General features: G+C 39.3%; 1 protein-coding gene across 4 annotated transcripts in view; it reads right to left on the minus strand.

The window, feature by feature from the left end:
• Mei4 (meiotic double-stranded break formation protein 4) overlaps window positions 1-15898 on the minus strand; it is a 236032-nt gene that overhangs the window by 190025 nt on the left and 30109 nt on the right. For 3 of the 4 annotated variants that reach the window (XM_070011060.1, XM_070011057.1, XM_070011059.1), the window contains exon 1: window positions 10175-10389. The gene's annotated coding sequence lies outside the window, so the exon portion shown is untranslated. Of the gene's footprint in view, window positions 1-10174; window positions 10390-10784; window positions 10873-15898 lie in introns of those variants that run through there. The other variant, XM_070011058.1, reaches the window with a different exon arrangement.

Genomic DNA, 15898 nt, shown 5'->3' on the forward strand with positions numbered 1-15898 from the left:
CGTTTTCATTTGTTTCCCTTCTTGGAAACTCTCCATTTACCCATCACAATCCAGTCCAACTGCTTCTCTCTGAGGTCCTCTGTATCTACCAGCTCCCTCATGTGGGTTGTTCCACTCATGAAGTACCACCAGTAGCCACTTGAGGAACCTCTCTTCCTTGCTGCTCACTGTGTATGCTCATCATAGTCATGCACTTTCTTATTCTTAGCACTTAGCAAAGATTAACGTACATTATACCCCAATGATGATAAGGGACTGGAAATCCACAGGATGAATATGGCTTATCCCGAAAAGATTTTAGCTCAAGTTTTGGAAGACAAGAATTGAAACAATGTGGTGCAAGCTCTGGTGAGAAGTACTTGTGACAGAAAGAAGTAGTATTTTAAAAATAGAAGCTAGACAGTAGTTCAGTGTGCTTTTATAAAACCTTCCTCCCACAAGAAATCAAGGGGTGAAGATGTGGACATGAAGACAGAGGTCAAGACGCATTGTACACATCGCAAACAGAATCAGTTGTATGACTGCTTTGTTAAGCTGCAAAAAAAATCAGTACATAACCTAAAATTATGATAAGCCAGGGAAGGGTGGGAGGGGTGGGTGGAAGGGATGACACTGATCCAGATGCTCTGTATTCATAAACTGCTTAGGTGAATGGCAACTCTTAAAGATAACAGAAAAGAAATTTGAAGAGCTCAGGGTTCCTTAAAAGCGATGTTGATCCTTTCCCAAGAGTAGCTCCCCCAGTTACCAGAGGATTTCTAACTGTTCATCCCATTTTCCACCTATCGAAGATGTCAATATCACCTCCTACACTACGAACAAACCTCTAAACACCTGAATCCTGGATGGAATCAGCAAGCACAAGAGAACAAGACAAGAATGGAGTTGTTTACAAAGCTTCATGAAGGAAACAGTACTTAAGAGAAGAAAGGCGACATCAGAGAAATGTATCAATATGGAAATGAAGAACTGACAAGGTCATATGGGCAATGGGAAGAGAAAAACATTAGCCAGGATCCTTCAAAGAGGAAGATAACAAATCTCCTGGCCACTTCTCTACACTGGACACCACCCAGTTCACTTTAATAGATATGGCACTCACCGTGACATGGCACTCACCACTGCTTAGAGCTAAGAAATGAGGGAACTGTGTTTTTATTATTATTATTCTTTCTGTGTGGTTTGTTTTCACAGTATAGTTCTTAGGTGAGGCTGTTGAAAATAAGTACACGCAAATATGATCAGGCATGCCTTTGGTCATCTAGTACAGTCTGGTCATCTTATAACTGCCCTGATGATTCCCTCAGGCAGCCAGCACAGCAACAGGCACACAAACACACAACACACCCAAGCATGTGCATGCATGCACACATATACACATACACACACAAAGCAAAGATGCTATCCTTGAAAGCACTTATAGATAAGGAAAAGGTAATTTTTTAAAAATTTGATCCATCATCTTGAGACTAGGTGCGTATGGTCAGAAACCAGGACTTAGTTCTGCCCTTTATTAGTTAGTTGTGTGACCTGTGACAGATTACTTAACCTCTCTGCGCCTCTACTTGCTCATCTCTAAAATGGAAATCAAATCCTAACTGATAAAGTGACTAAGATCAAACTACATTCAGCTGACATGTGATCCCTGTGAACTCTAACAAGTATATCACAATACTAAACACAATTTGATTCACTTGGACTAGTCGGTGTCTAAGATTCAATCCCAGGACAGAACAACTGCCTTTAACTCCTTTAACTCTGTGTCTGTGTAGAAGCCTAACTAAATATCTATTAAATGTTCTAGGAGAGAAGCCAGTGTAGGTTGATCCAAATAGGAGGAAGGATTCCTGCAGTAGACCTGAAGTTCGGAAATTCTGAAAGATAAGCAGAATTCAGGGAAGCAAAGAGAGGGCAAAACAGCACTTCAAATGAATGGGTATAGATGGCAAAAGATAGAGGTGAGATATTTATGAGAGCATGCACTTTCTTCTCCTTGAGAATAGGACCTTTGAGAGAACAAAAGGAAATAATACAGGAAGCTGGGATGTAGAAGTCAGTCTGAGAAGTCTGGACTTCCTTATAGTAGATGTTGGAAGATGGCTCAGCATTTGGAGAGGGTGAGTGAAATAGTATAAACAGTGTCTGAAGAAAGTATCATGCTGAATAGAAAAGTGCTTAATTACACAGTGAGGAAAGCAGGAAGGAGAACCAGCCTGAATACTGAAAGTGTGCATAAAGAATACGGAAGCTCTGAAAGATGCTGGTAGAATGACTGAGCTTGCTGCCATGCTGGAGAGGGCCAGGGCTAGCACAGGAAGGCTGTCATGGGATCCCAGCACCAGTTCCATGGAGTAGTCAGAAACACCCCAGTCCAGTAACAAGCTTACTGGAAAAGACAAAATGAACAATTATTATAATGCTCATAAAATATTTACTTGAATGGTTCTTTGAAGTTTCTTACTTCTTACTTCTTTCTTACTTCTTTACTGAACCTCAGCTTTTCATCAATGAGCAGTGAAAATGAGATAGAAACATTAATAATTAAAGAATTCAGCTCCCAGTCACACAGCTTCAGTTAGTTCCTTCCTCAGACATCTCATTGGTAGCCATCTTCTTGGAAAAGAAAGGAAAAGGGAAACTTATTTACCACTCAATATCTTTACAGCAACTAAGTATAATTGTGTTGTTGTTGTTGTTGTTGTTGTTGTGTGTGTGTGTGTGCATGTGCCACAACTAGGGACTGAACTCACAGCCTGAATGATATCCCTTAGTTTTTGCACTGAAGGCTGGCGGTGCTCTCCCACACCTCCACTTCCAGCTTTTTGGTGGCTAATTTGGTAAGAGACTCTGGCACTTCCCTGCTCAGGCTGGTTTCAATTGAGATCCTCAGATCTCAGCCTCCAGAATGGCTAAGAATACAGGTATGAACCATCAGTGCCTGCTTGCAATTGAGTATGAATCTTTGGGCTTTAAAAATTGCTTCATTTTTTTGTCTGTGATTATGGTGCAGTTTCTTGTACTCACATAGCAATTATAGTCACATGTTTTGGTTTGGGGAAACTAATTTTGTTGAACACAGGTTATTGAAAATATATGAAATCTTTAAAGCCTATGTATTAGCATAGGTGAGATATGTGAAATTTTAAAAATGAACTTGTTAACCTACTTCAAATAGTGCTCAGTGATCATCAAATAAAAAGACAGATGAGGGGCTGGGAAGGTGGCTCAGTGGTAGAGAGCTTGCCTTGCATGCCTGAGGCCCTGGGTTCGATTCCTCAGCACCACATAAGCAGAAAGAAAAAAGCCAGAAGTGGCGCTGTGGCTCAAGGGGTAGAGCGCTAGCCTTGAGCTGAAGAGCTGAGGGACAGTGCCCAGACCCAGAGTTAAGGCCCCACGACCGGATCCAAAAAAAAAAAAAAAAACACAGATGAGGGCTGGAAAGGTGGCTCAGTGGTAGAGCGCTTGCCTTGCATGCATGAGGACCTGGGTTCGATTCCTCAGCACCATATAGGCAGAAAAAAAATAAGCCAGAAGTGGTGCTATGGCTCAAGTGGTAGAACACTAGCCTTGAGCTGAAGAGCTGAGGGACAGCACCCAGGCCCAGAGTTCAGGCCCCATGACCAGACCCCCTTCAAAAAAAAAAAAAAACACAGATGATGGATAATGGGAGAACTTTTTAAATTAAAAGACAAACCTATATAGTAGTGGATCACTTGAGATATACTTACTAAATAAATACACTTTGGGAGCAGCAATCTTTTCAGAGTCACATAGTATTCTGTGCTCTCTCATAAAAACATATATTCTATTATACAAATATCTGTCAGTAAGCATTCAGTACCACTAATTGTTGGTACCAGGATTCATCTTCCCTGTGGTCTTTGATTCTCTGGGTGGGAGAGGAGAAAAGGAAAATAAATAAAACACAAGCTAGTTCATGAGTAATACAACTTGAGATAAGTGCACAAATGATTCAAAAGAGAAAGAAAGTAGTAGTTATCATTGTTCCAAGACATAAAAGAAAAGGATCATAAAGAATCAGGAATCAGTTATTATGTAGCTCATTTTAGTTAATTTTAGGAGAAGCACATCTATGCTTTCCTTTGTTTTATTTCTTAATCTTGGAAGGGAAAGATATTTATATGAATAGAATGGGATATACAGAAAAAGAAGCAATCTATAACAAACCTCTGAAGTGTATTTTCTAACAATTAGATTAAAGATTAAGAAATTCACTTCACTCTCTCCACCAATAAAAATTAATTTCTAGTGAGTTGTTTGTATTCTTCAATTCATTTAGATTAAACTAAAGCCCATATTAAATACCCGGGACTTTTTTTTCCTCCCAGAGTTCTGCCATGGTGAAGCAATTTAATCAAAAATGAAATGGGGAATGAGCTCACTGAATAAATAAGAAGAATTAGAGAAGCCAACAGATATTTGAGAAGCCTGTTAAAAAATAAACTGGACCTTCATTATAAAATTTTAAATTAATGATATACTTAAGAACCTACTTCAGAACATTTCCTTAAAATCAGTATGATCATCAATCAAAAAACAGAGCATTTCAGTTTATTTTCTAATAACCTTGAGATGCAAGGAATGAAAGAAACTGTACAGAGTTGATGTCAAAAGAAAAAAATCAGAGAAGGATACTAACAATATACAGGTCAGATGATGCTTATAATTTAGATTTGAAACTTAAAGTTCAGCAAAATATTTTAGTGTCCTTCTAAGTAACAAAAAGCTGGTTCCTATTATTTTAATATTTGGATGAAAACTGAACAACAATGGGGTAGCAGATATTGTTAGTAATGGAAGGAAAAAAAATAGTACTCAAAGTCAATTGTTGGCATGGTGTTTGGTACTTAGATAAGCAGACAGGGAGTGATAGGTTGATTCAGGGTCACCCTAAGCCTTGTATATGCAAACAAGAGAGGAAGACATGGTTTACCTTCTCATCTTCATCCTTCCAGGTATATTTACCCTGCTGTTACTCAACCCAACATTGATCAGACAGCTCATGGACAAACAGCTTCTGTTCCAAGCATTCTACTTTTAAACAGTAAAGAATGGCAGAGAAACTAGAAAGTCAACTGAGAATGTAAGAATGAGGATACATGAGCTTTGCTCCACAAAGGTCCAATGAATGGGACAAGAACAGTGGGGAGATCTATGTGCATGCATCCTACCAGTCAAATGTGCCTTTGAGAAAGTTGACTTAGCTCTCTCTGTTGTGTATAGTATTCAAATATAGCAGGGATGTAGTGGAATATCCTCAAACACTGATTAAAAATCACATTCTAGCCAGGTGCTGGTAGTTTTTACTTGAAATCCTTGTTACTCAAGAGGTGGGATCTGAGAATTGCAAGCCCTGATTAAAAATCACATTCTAGCCAGGTGCTGGTAGCTCATACTTGAAATCCTAGCTACTCAAGAGGGGAGATCGGAGAACTGGGATTCAAAGCCAGTCCTGGCAGAAAAGTCTGTGAGAGTTTTATCTCCAATTAACCAACAAAAAACCGGAAGTGGTTCTGCTGCTTAAAATGGTACAACACTAGCGGTGGGAGAAAAAAAAAGAGCACAGGGACAGAGCCAAGACCTTGAGATCAAGCCCTAGGACTGAAAGAAAGAAAAAGGAAAAAGAATCACATTCCAGGGCTACTTTCACCCTGAGATTTTATTACAAGAAACAGAAGCCCCAATCAATGACTTTAATGAAATTAAAATTCCTTGGATGAGACACAATAGGTATCTTTAAGAAAGCATTAAGATCACAATGACCATTAGAGTCCAAACAAAAAGCCAATGGTATCTCACTTTGAATAATGAGAATTTATTACAGGCTGTTTCTAAAAGCATGGGCAACCTAAGTACATAATCTATTGATCTGCAAGCAGCTCATCACAGCAGCAACAGGGCATTCACCACCTCCCCCAGGCCTAAAGCTATGGAGGAGGGACCAGAACTAGGAGAGAGTTCAGAGAGAAAGGACTCCTAACAGAACTGTGACTCATCTGTAGGACGCAAGGACCCACAAGACAGAAATGGGGACAACAGCTGAAGAGATAGGAGGAAAATAGTAGTGCAGGTGCTAACAAAGTTATAAAAGCTTAGGGCAAACAATGAAAGCCCTAGACTAATAGAGAGGTTGACATATAATCTCCTTTCCACAGAAGCTAATTTGCATTTTACTAATGGAGATTCATAGATCTATTGCTTCCCATTACCATTTACTTATTTATTAGTTTTTTTAATTTACTTTTTTCCCTCAAGTACTTGTAAAACATAGTTTAATGAACTTGGTTCTTTTTCATTCTCAGGCATCTTTCCTGAATTTGTTGTATGAACTAAGTACATAAGTTCTGTATATTTTCTGCTCCAAATGGTATTGTATATTACTTGTCAACCAACCTAGGAATCTGAATACAGAACTCTCCTTACACCAGGCATCCTTGCTACTTATTCCTTTACTCAATGTATATAGTAGGCACTGTGTTCTAGAGAGGAAACAGCAGTCAACAAGACAAGTCCATCTCTAACTTCCTGAAGCTTTCAGGTATTAATTATTCCAATATGTAGCACTTCCTTTTCACTAAGAAACCTCAGACATGCTATAAATCCCAGATTAGCAAACCACAATCTACAAATCAAACCTGTATGTCCTGCTCATGCTGTACTAAAATAGCCATGTCCATTTATTTATGTCTCACTGCTTTTGCTTTAGAATTTCAGAGGTGAGTAGTTGCAAAAGAAACAGTAGGGCTCACCAAGTCTGAAATATTTACTCTCTTATACTATATAAAAAGAAGTTTGCCAACCCTTGCTGTAAATAAAATATGTTTTAAAGATAGGTTATTAAAAGACATATATATTGTCACCCATAAAACATGTCTGAGTGCCCAAGTTAGAGACCATATTATAAGAAGAATTTGGGCTGGGAAGGTGCTAGAGTGCTTGCCTTGCATGCATGAGGCCCTGGGTTCAATTCCTCAGTACCACATAAGCAGAAAAAAACAGAAATGGTACTGTGGCTCAAGTGGCAGAGTGCTAGCCTTAAGCTGAAGAGAAGAGCTGAGGGACAGTGCTCAAACTCAAGAGTTCAGGCCCCACAACTGACAAAAAAAAAAAAAAAAAAGCCTCGCACTAGTGGCTCATGCATGAAATCCTAGCTACTCGGTGGCTGAGATCTGAGGATCTCGGTTCAAAGCCAGCCTGGTCAGGAAGGTCCGTGAGACTCTTATCTCCAATAAACCACTCTGAAAACCAGAAGTGGCACTGTGACTCAAGTGGTAGAGCGCTAGCCTTGAGCTGAAGAGCTGAGTGACAGTGCCCAGGCCCAGAGTTCAAGTCCCCCAATTGACAAAAAAAAAAAAAAAAAAAAAAGGAATCGGCATACTGTGGGGTTGTATTTCATTGTGAAAAGTAACAAAAAGAAAAATATTGCTAGTTATCTCCTACTAACAGTTTTACTCTCTTCAGATGATAAAATTGCCTTACATCTAGTCTTATTTGATTGGAATTCTTCTACATCACAGAAAAGTCTGTTTTAAGAAAATATTCTTTTTTCTGAGTCACACCAAATAAGTTTGATAAAGGTGACTTTATCTTTTAAATGGGACAATGAAATTGATTGTACAAGCACTTAACCAACACTGACTGTTGTTCTCTATAGCAATGCAAAATCATGGCAGCAGTAGTACTTTGCATCCTTATAGATACACTCAGGGCACATTAAATTTTTAAATGGAAAAAGGAAAAAAAACTATCTTTTATTAGCTGTTATCAAAAATTCCTAATCAGAAGTGACAGGTGTTATGTTTGCTGTGGTTCCTCTGAAGGATGTTAAGAGGCTAAGTCTGTGGTGGTTGTGGCAGACCATCGATTTCCCATTGCCCAAACCCTTTTTCCCTTAATGGGAATCAATGTAGCGTGAATAAAATTAAATGGCCACTTAGTTCACATTTAGTCACCATAATGCAACAATGCCTGGCTTGAGAAAGATCCTTACAAAGCCTTGGTTCCTGAAAGACTTCCTACCCTACCCCCCATCCCAGTGGCAAACTATGCTTCAAATGCTCAAGAGAAGGTAAACTGAGCCCAAGAATGAACAAGAGCCAGGAATGACATGATGATAGGATATTTCATGGTAGCTTGGGGGAGGTAGTAAAAGACTGCTTTTAAATATCAGCAAGGTACATTCTATCTTGAAAATGTCTTGATTATCTCAGGCTGTCAGTTCTTTCTGATATGAGTGTTCTTACCCTTCTATATTGTCATATTTGTTATCACAATTGCAGCTAGGTAATTCCTTACTGAGCTGTTTGATATCTACATTTCTCAGTGGTAAAAGAACTCCTCCGATTATATTGTATTGGTCTGTTTAGAGCAGAAATCCTTATGGCCAAAACATGAGAACTGTAAAAGTATAAAGTGATTAGCATAACAAATCTCCCTATAACATATCTCAAAATATGTCCACGTTTCCCCCAGTAACTCTAGTATTTATGAAAGTTTAGTTTTCCAGTTGATTTCTCAATTCCAAAGCAGTCTTCACAAAGTCAATAATTATGCTTGCCAAGTGATTTGGCCTAATTAGCTATGTGAAATTAAAGCTCTAAATTTTCTAATTTTTATGCTGATTCCAAATATTGGTACTAAAATATCATTCATGAAAAAATCAGCACCATCAATTTATGCTCCTGACCTTGATCTCAAATATTACATCTGCATGTTGTCAGTTTAGTGGTCCAGTACACTGCTCTTAAAGCCACCTGGATGAAAGTCATTTACTTACATATGCTTTTTAAATGGTGTTGGAGCGAAACCTCTTCAGAGGCAGTTAAATCTTCCCACATAAAAGTAAATAGATAATAGTAAGTTAAGAATCTCTGCCAAGTCACTGAGCCTCATTATAGTCACAAATACACTGTCAATCTCACAGTTTTAAGTGGGAAAAGCAATGCAAACAAACCCAAGAAGAGTCATCAATGTGTATGTGTGTGATTAAGTCCATGCAAATATCACTACTGAAAATGTCCTGTTCATTCAGAGTTCATGCTGTTTGATTTGTTACTACATTATGTGCCTCTTTCCTTCTATATTTCCTTTCCTTTTGTGGTGTGTGTGTGTGTGTGTGTGTGTGTGTGTGTGTGTGTGTGTGTGTGTTACTACATTATGTGCCTCTTTCCTTCTATATTTCCTTTCCTTTTGTGGTGTGTGTGTGTGTGTGTGTGTGTGTGTGTGTGTGTGTGTGTGTGTGTGTGTTACTACATTATGTGCCTCTTTCCTTCTATATTTCCTTTCCTTTTGTGGTGTGTGTGTGTGTGTGTGTGTGTGTGTGTGTGTGTGTGTGTGTGTGTGTGTGTGTGTGTGTGTGTGTGTGTGTGTGCTGGTAACAAGACTTGAACTCAGGGCCTGGGTGCTATCCCTTCGCTTTTTTTTGTTCAAGTCTGGTGCTCTACCACTTGAGCCAGAGCTCCACTTCCAGCTTTGGGGGTTAAATGGAGCTGAGTCTCACGAGCTTTCCCGTCCCAGATGGCTTCGAACCGAGTCCTCAGTTCGACTAGCCATATATATTTATGGAATCCAAGTCCAAAACATGCCTCTGCAATTCCAGACTATGAAGTAATTCAAAACTCAATCCAAACGACTTCGCCAGACTTATTTCCCGCTACCCTAGTCTGCACTCTCCTCCGCGGATGGATGGCTTTCCTGGTGCAGGCCTGGCCTATGTGTCTGAGGTTCGCTACGTTTCCCTCCTCAAAGGTTCCATCCCAGGTAACCCTATCCACTGAGGAGGCCCAGAGCTGAGGATCACGGTTCCAAGCAACCCCAGGCGGGAAAGCCCTGGAGAATCCCATCTCCCATGAACCACCAAAAAGCTGGAAGTGGAGCTGTGGCCCAAGTGGTAGAGCGCCAGCCTCGAGGGGGAAACAACACACTGGGGAACCGCTCAGGAAGAGGGTGCGGGCCTCGAGTTCGAGCCCAGGGCCCAGCCGCGTGGGTCCGGCTCGGTGCCACACCCAACTTCTTTCTCCTGCGTCCTTCCGGTGAGCCGGGCCCGCGCGTCCCGCCGCTGACGCCGCACCTGCTGCGGGAAGACCCTGCGCGGTTACCCGGGGGACCGGCCCTGGGCCGCCTCGGCACCCCGGCCCGGCGCCGGGAAACGTACCAGAGATCCGCAGTTGTGCGGTACTTCTCAGGGGGTGCTGAGGAAATCTTCTTAATCAGATAGAAAAGCCGGTGCTGGGGTGGGACGCCGCGAAGCCCGGTGCGGGGCGCGAGGTCGGTCCTGACTACCGCACCCGAAAGGATCGCTGGCCGCGGGGAGAGGGGGAGCCGCAAGAGCAGGGAGGAGGCCGCGGAGAAGGCGTGGTGACCCTCACCAGCCCCGACTCCCGCACCGCGCGGGCGCCCTCAGGCGGCTAGGAAGCGCGGCCACCCGCGCTCCGCGCCCTCGCCCGCGGCGGCACGCGAGCCCCCCGCAGGCGGGCGCCCGAACACCACCTGCCGGACTGCGCAGGCGCGCAAGCACCCAGGGACCGGCCGAGAGGGACTGTGGAAACCGCCAGAGACTTCAAATCCCAACAGCCCCCGCGTCCTCCGCTCCAAGGCATGGTGTGAGCGGGGGGTGTCTGGGCAGTATGGGCGGAACCTAGACCGAGATAGGGCGTGTCCTGGTGTTTTCTGGGCGTGGCTTCAGGGTCGAGTGGGCGTGGTCTAGGTGTGGTCCAGGCTTCTGGCTGGCGCGCTTGCTTTCCCGTGGCGTTTCCCGGTGGTACCTGAGCTTTGGTTGATGGACTCTGGATCCCTCCATTCTCCTCACAGCTGGATGGAATTCCTCAGGAATGTGGTCTCTGGAGCTTTAGCCTGAAAGTAAGATTGAGATCTTTTAGAAAAGGAAAAAGATAGATAATAAGTTGATTCAGAGACAGGTCAAGGAAAGATGAGATGGGTGAGGGGGATGGTCGCTTGGACATCTGCTGAGAACTGTTATAAAAAAATTTTTTTTCCCTCTTTCCCCTGAAGTGAAACTAAGGTTTATTCTTCCATGAGGGTGTGGTTGTTTCATAATGTTTCCTTCCTTCCCTTGGGAGTAATTTAACCTTTAATTTTAAATTTCTATTAAGATATTTTTTGTCTGATGTGACTCTAAAATTCCTATTAGAATCGCAATTAGTGTTGAAGCATCCTAAAGAGATTCTGTGTTCTTTATTACTTACTGTACACGGTGCTTAGTTGTTATTGGGTGGAAGTCTCAACATTTTTACATAATATAGTATCAGGCAATTCCAAATAGGATCTACTCAACTCACTTTCCTAAATGTATGAACAGTTAGTAAGACATCTGTTTGTACTGAATCAGTTATTATAAATTACTTGAAAATTTTAAGCACCATTGTTTTATCCGTCTATTGGTTAAGGAAAGTCCAAGATTTTAAATTCTTATACTTTGTTTAATATAGACTGCTATCCTGTAGAGAAGACCATAACTATTTTGAATTCCAAATTAAAGAACATTAATGATTTACTATGGCTGCGATTATTTAATGAATGTCAAAATCCAAATGTCATAGATCCAATCTCAGAAATAATCAAGAGTCAAGAAGGAAAACAGCAGCCAGGTTGCCTGTGTTGCTACATATGTTGAAATTCTACTTGAACTACACTCATTCATTCATGAGACAAGTGGGACTGAACTCCTGCTATGTGTTGGGCCCTGGATGTGGCTTGGTTATTGCCTTGTACAACTGCACAGATGGTAACTAAAACAAATGGATAAGCAACCATTGAAATAACTGATAATCCCTGATAACCCCTGGCATCCCATTGCAAAACTGCAGAATTGTATTTTACAAAAGCTTGCCTTTTTCATCAAACCCTAAGCAGGTATTTATTAACCTAAGTAATGTTAACAATTTTCTTTAAGCTTCTGAAAATGGTGTGGTTATGGATTTTACAAAAGCATATAATAGAAAATAATTGGAAACAATTGTATACATTTTTGTTTCACTAATCCCTGGTGAAAAACATCATAGCTAATCAATACATATTTTTGAATAACCAGTCTTATAATGCCAAATTCTGTGCATTTTAGAGACTGCTTTTCTAAAAATTACAGTCAAGCTATGAGTACTGTAGCGAAAACACTCTTCTGAAAGAGTTAGATCAGAGACATATTAAAAGGTACAAAGTCTTATAGCTCTTGCTATTATTCATCAATCACAATGAAATGTAGAAGATATGAATGGGGCCTGCATAGATTGGCACAATAGAATATGTTAGAAGGCATTTGTCTCATGAGTGAAAGTCATCAGGTGTCTGCCTAAACTGAAGAAATTTAAGGGGATTTCTGTAGGAACTTTGTATAGAGCCCAAATAAAAACAAAAGGAAACTAACTAGTTTGTGCAAAATAGAAACCTTAGATGAAGAGAATACTAAGTTATTAATTAATGGAAAATAAAATCAATAAAGTGAGTACAAGACAAGGAATAATATTAATTCAAAGCCAGCTAGTTTAATAAGAATGCAATGCCTGGTATAATATCATATAGAAATAGTTTAAGATGTCATTTGTAAAACAAAAAAAGCTTACATTATTTTGCAGTGTAAAATTATGAGAACTGTAATAAGCTGTTTTATTACAAATAGAAAAATGTCATTAATAGTTCCTAAGCTAACACTGGAGCAAATTACTAGTCTGTATCAACTCAAAAACATTATGTTATGTACAAATTATAAATAAGAAAGGTCTTGTGCTCATAACTTTACAATCTAATAAACGAATCAAGTCTTACCACCAAATTTCATATTCAGTTGCAACTAGCAAAAACTGAACACACTATGCCTGATAATCACAAGCTACTTTAATTAATCCTTACAAAACATGTAAGGGTCAAGTACTGTTTTTGAATCTTTATTTTTCTCAATGAAGAAACCAACTTAGATCTGAATAGAACCCAAGATCAGGCTATGTAGCATATTTTAATTTGGGGAAATAATTCATTTTATGTATGTGTTTTAAATATACATTTTGGGGTGTGAAAGTCCCTTTCCTTTGTCAGAGTAGGTCTAATAAATCCAAGCACATTTCCCACATTCATGGTGGGGCTAGAACTTTGGTTCTATCCTGTCTCCAAACTACATCAATTTAACACCTCACCCTAGAGAATCAAGGTGACTAAATCTCCTCATTAGCTACCCTTCAGTACAGTTTTACCAGCTCCCTGTTTAGGGTGTTCTGTCTTATTAGTGTCACAACTTTGTCTCCACCATGGCTAAGGCAGCTAGCTCTACAGCCTCCTACTGTCACTTGGTTAGTCTTCTACTTGAAAACTTTCATAGTGGCTTTTGTTTCAATGCATCTTACTCATCACTAGCTGTTTTAATGGCTGTATTTTCTTTAAGTGGATCTAACAGCCAGTTTTCAACAGATTATATACCTATATTCAACAGAATTCATATTACTTCTCAGGATCCTACATATTATCTTCAATAATTCACTTACTATTTACATACATGAAATTAGTCATTTTTACTGTAATATCATTGTTAGCATATACTAGAATCCATCTTTCATCTCTAAATGTTTTTCAATATTGCTTGCATCTTTAAGAGCAAAATCCTTAAGTTATACATCCTTAAACTATATAAAATGTAAGAAAAGAACTGGATCCCAAAGGATTTCAATTCAAAGCCAGCCCAGAAATGTCCATGAAACTCTATCTCCACCAGCAAAAAGCTGAGTTGGGGGCCTTATTCAAAAGGTAGAGGGCCAGTCAAGCAAGCCAAGAAAGTGACAGGCCCTAAGTTAAAACCCTATACCATCCAAAAATCAGTATGAAAAATATATATGTATTTTGAAAGTTCTTAACTATGATACTTAATATTTAGAATTATAGCCAAATGGAAAGATTAAAAATATGACCAAGGGATAGGAGCTTTTGCAAGTGAAATTTATACCTAAAATCACATAAAATGAATTATGTTACAAATTTAAATATGTTACTCAGTCTGAATACTACATGTATTTGGAAAGAAAAATTAAAGGGTTTTATTGAATATTTACATTTTAACTATGATATTTAGAAGATGCAAATTTAAAAAGAAAAATATCTGTGATTTTTATTATATAGAAATGCTGCTTGCTAATTTATGTCCTGTAATCTCATTTTAACACCTTTTTTCAAAACCACATTAGTGAATTCTGTGTTTTTTGGATGAAAAGTTTCTCAATTTTTTCAGGTGATTAAAAGATATGCAAAACAAGTTAGACTAAGCCACTAAAATAATAACCATTATATAAGGCAAGTTAGGATTATTAAAAATGAAGAAAGTTTCCCTATATAAGTGTAAAAAAGAAAGTTGGGCTAAAGCTGAAAATCAGTGAGTCATGTGGAACTATTTGGACAAAAGGCTTTAGAGGTACGTACAGGAAAACCTTCCCTGGAGATATTTGAGCTTGCAGAAGTACAAACTGCACCATTACTATAAGATTCAGTGTGTCTTCTGAAAGAGCAGATAACAAATGCTTCAAAAGAATGTAGGACAAATGAAGTCTATGAAAAGTGTGCACTTGTAAAGCATTTAAATAAGGGAAAGACATGCCAAAATCTCACAAATGAATGCTGGTGAGGTTAACATTAAAAATACACAGTTGATTTGGGAATAAGAAAATTTCAAAATTAACAATATGGGTGTCCTACTTAATAATAGAAATATCGATCTGTGTAAAATCATCCTAAATAAATAAAACATCAAACAAAGGACCATATATAATTATTTAGGGGGGAAACTCAGGAATCATTTTCAGTGGAAAAATAAGGCAAAGTAATAGCAAATCTATTAGTAGCAAAGCAGTCCTGGCTGGATAGAAATTGCAGCCCATTGATTATTAAGACATGAGATCTGTCTAAAATAGTCAGAAAGGCTGCTACTAAAACTACTGAGACCATGTGTGGGTGATTCACACCTGTAATCTAGCTACTCAGTACCTATTCTGAGGATCACAGCTCGAAGCCGTCCCAAGCAGTGAAGTCTGTGAGACTCATCTCCAAGTCACTGCTAAAAAGCAGCAAATGAAACTGGTAGAATGGTGTTCAAGTGGTAAAGTGTAAGCCTTTAATAAAAATGCTCATGGAGGGGCTGGGAAGGTGGCTCAGTGGTAGAGTGCTTGCCTTGCATGCATGAGGCTCTGGGTTCGATTCCTCAGCACCATATAAGCAGAAAAATCTGGAAGTGATGCAGTGGCTCAAGTGGTAGAACACTAGCCTTGAGCTGAAGAGCTGAGGGACAGTGCCCAGGCCCAGAGTTCAGGCACCATGACTTGCAAAAAAAAAAAAAAAAAAGCTCAGGGATAGGTCCCACACATCAAATATCAGTACCAGCACACACAAAACAAATAAATAAAAATAAGTAAATGAAGACTGAGAGTAAAATCATATGTTCTTTTATCTAGCAATAAATCTGTTTTATTCTCAGTTGAGAATTTGGCTTTTATGATTTCAGCTTTGGAATCGGAAGGAGATAATGACTGTACTTATATTAAATGAATTGCATGTAGTACCCCAGTGTCTGCCACATACTGTGCTAAGCAAACATTAGTGGAGTGCATTGCTTAAGTTCCTATTTCCCTTGAACATTGACTTTTATTTTCGCAACCCGAAATATATTGATGAATTACTCTCATACAGGTTGCAGTTTTCTCTTCAATAGCAAATGAGTAGGACAACTACTTTCCATACCATTCTAAATTCTATTTTTCCTGTAACATGATTTTTGAGTGAATATGCGTTTTCCAAAGGAACATGATTTTCCTAGTAAACCCAAAATCAATAAAGATCCAGTACTTTCTAAATAAAATAAATTATACAAAGATGCAGTATAGATAGTAAA

Source organism: Dipodomys merriami, unplaced genomic scaffold (assembly GCF_024711535.1).
Source record: "Dipodomys merriami isolate MVZ:Mamm:240054 unplaced genomic scaffold, mDipMer1.0.p SCAF_8, whole genome shotgun sequence".
Classification (NCBI taxonomy): domain Eukaryota; kingdom Metazoa; phylum Chordata; class Mammalia; order Rodentia; family Heteromyidae; genus Dipodomys; species Dipodomys merriami.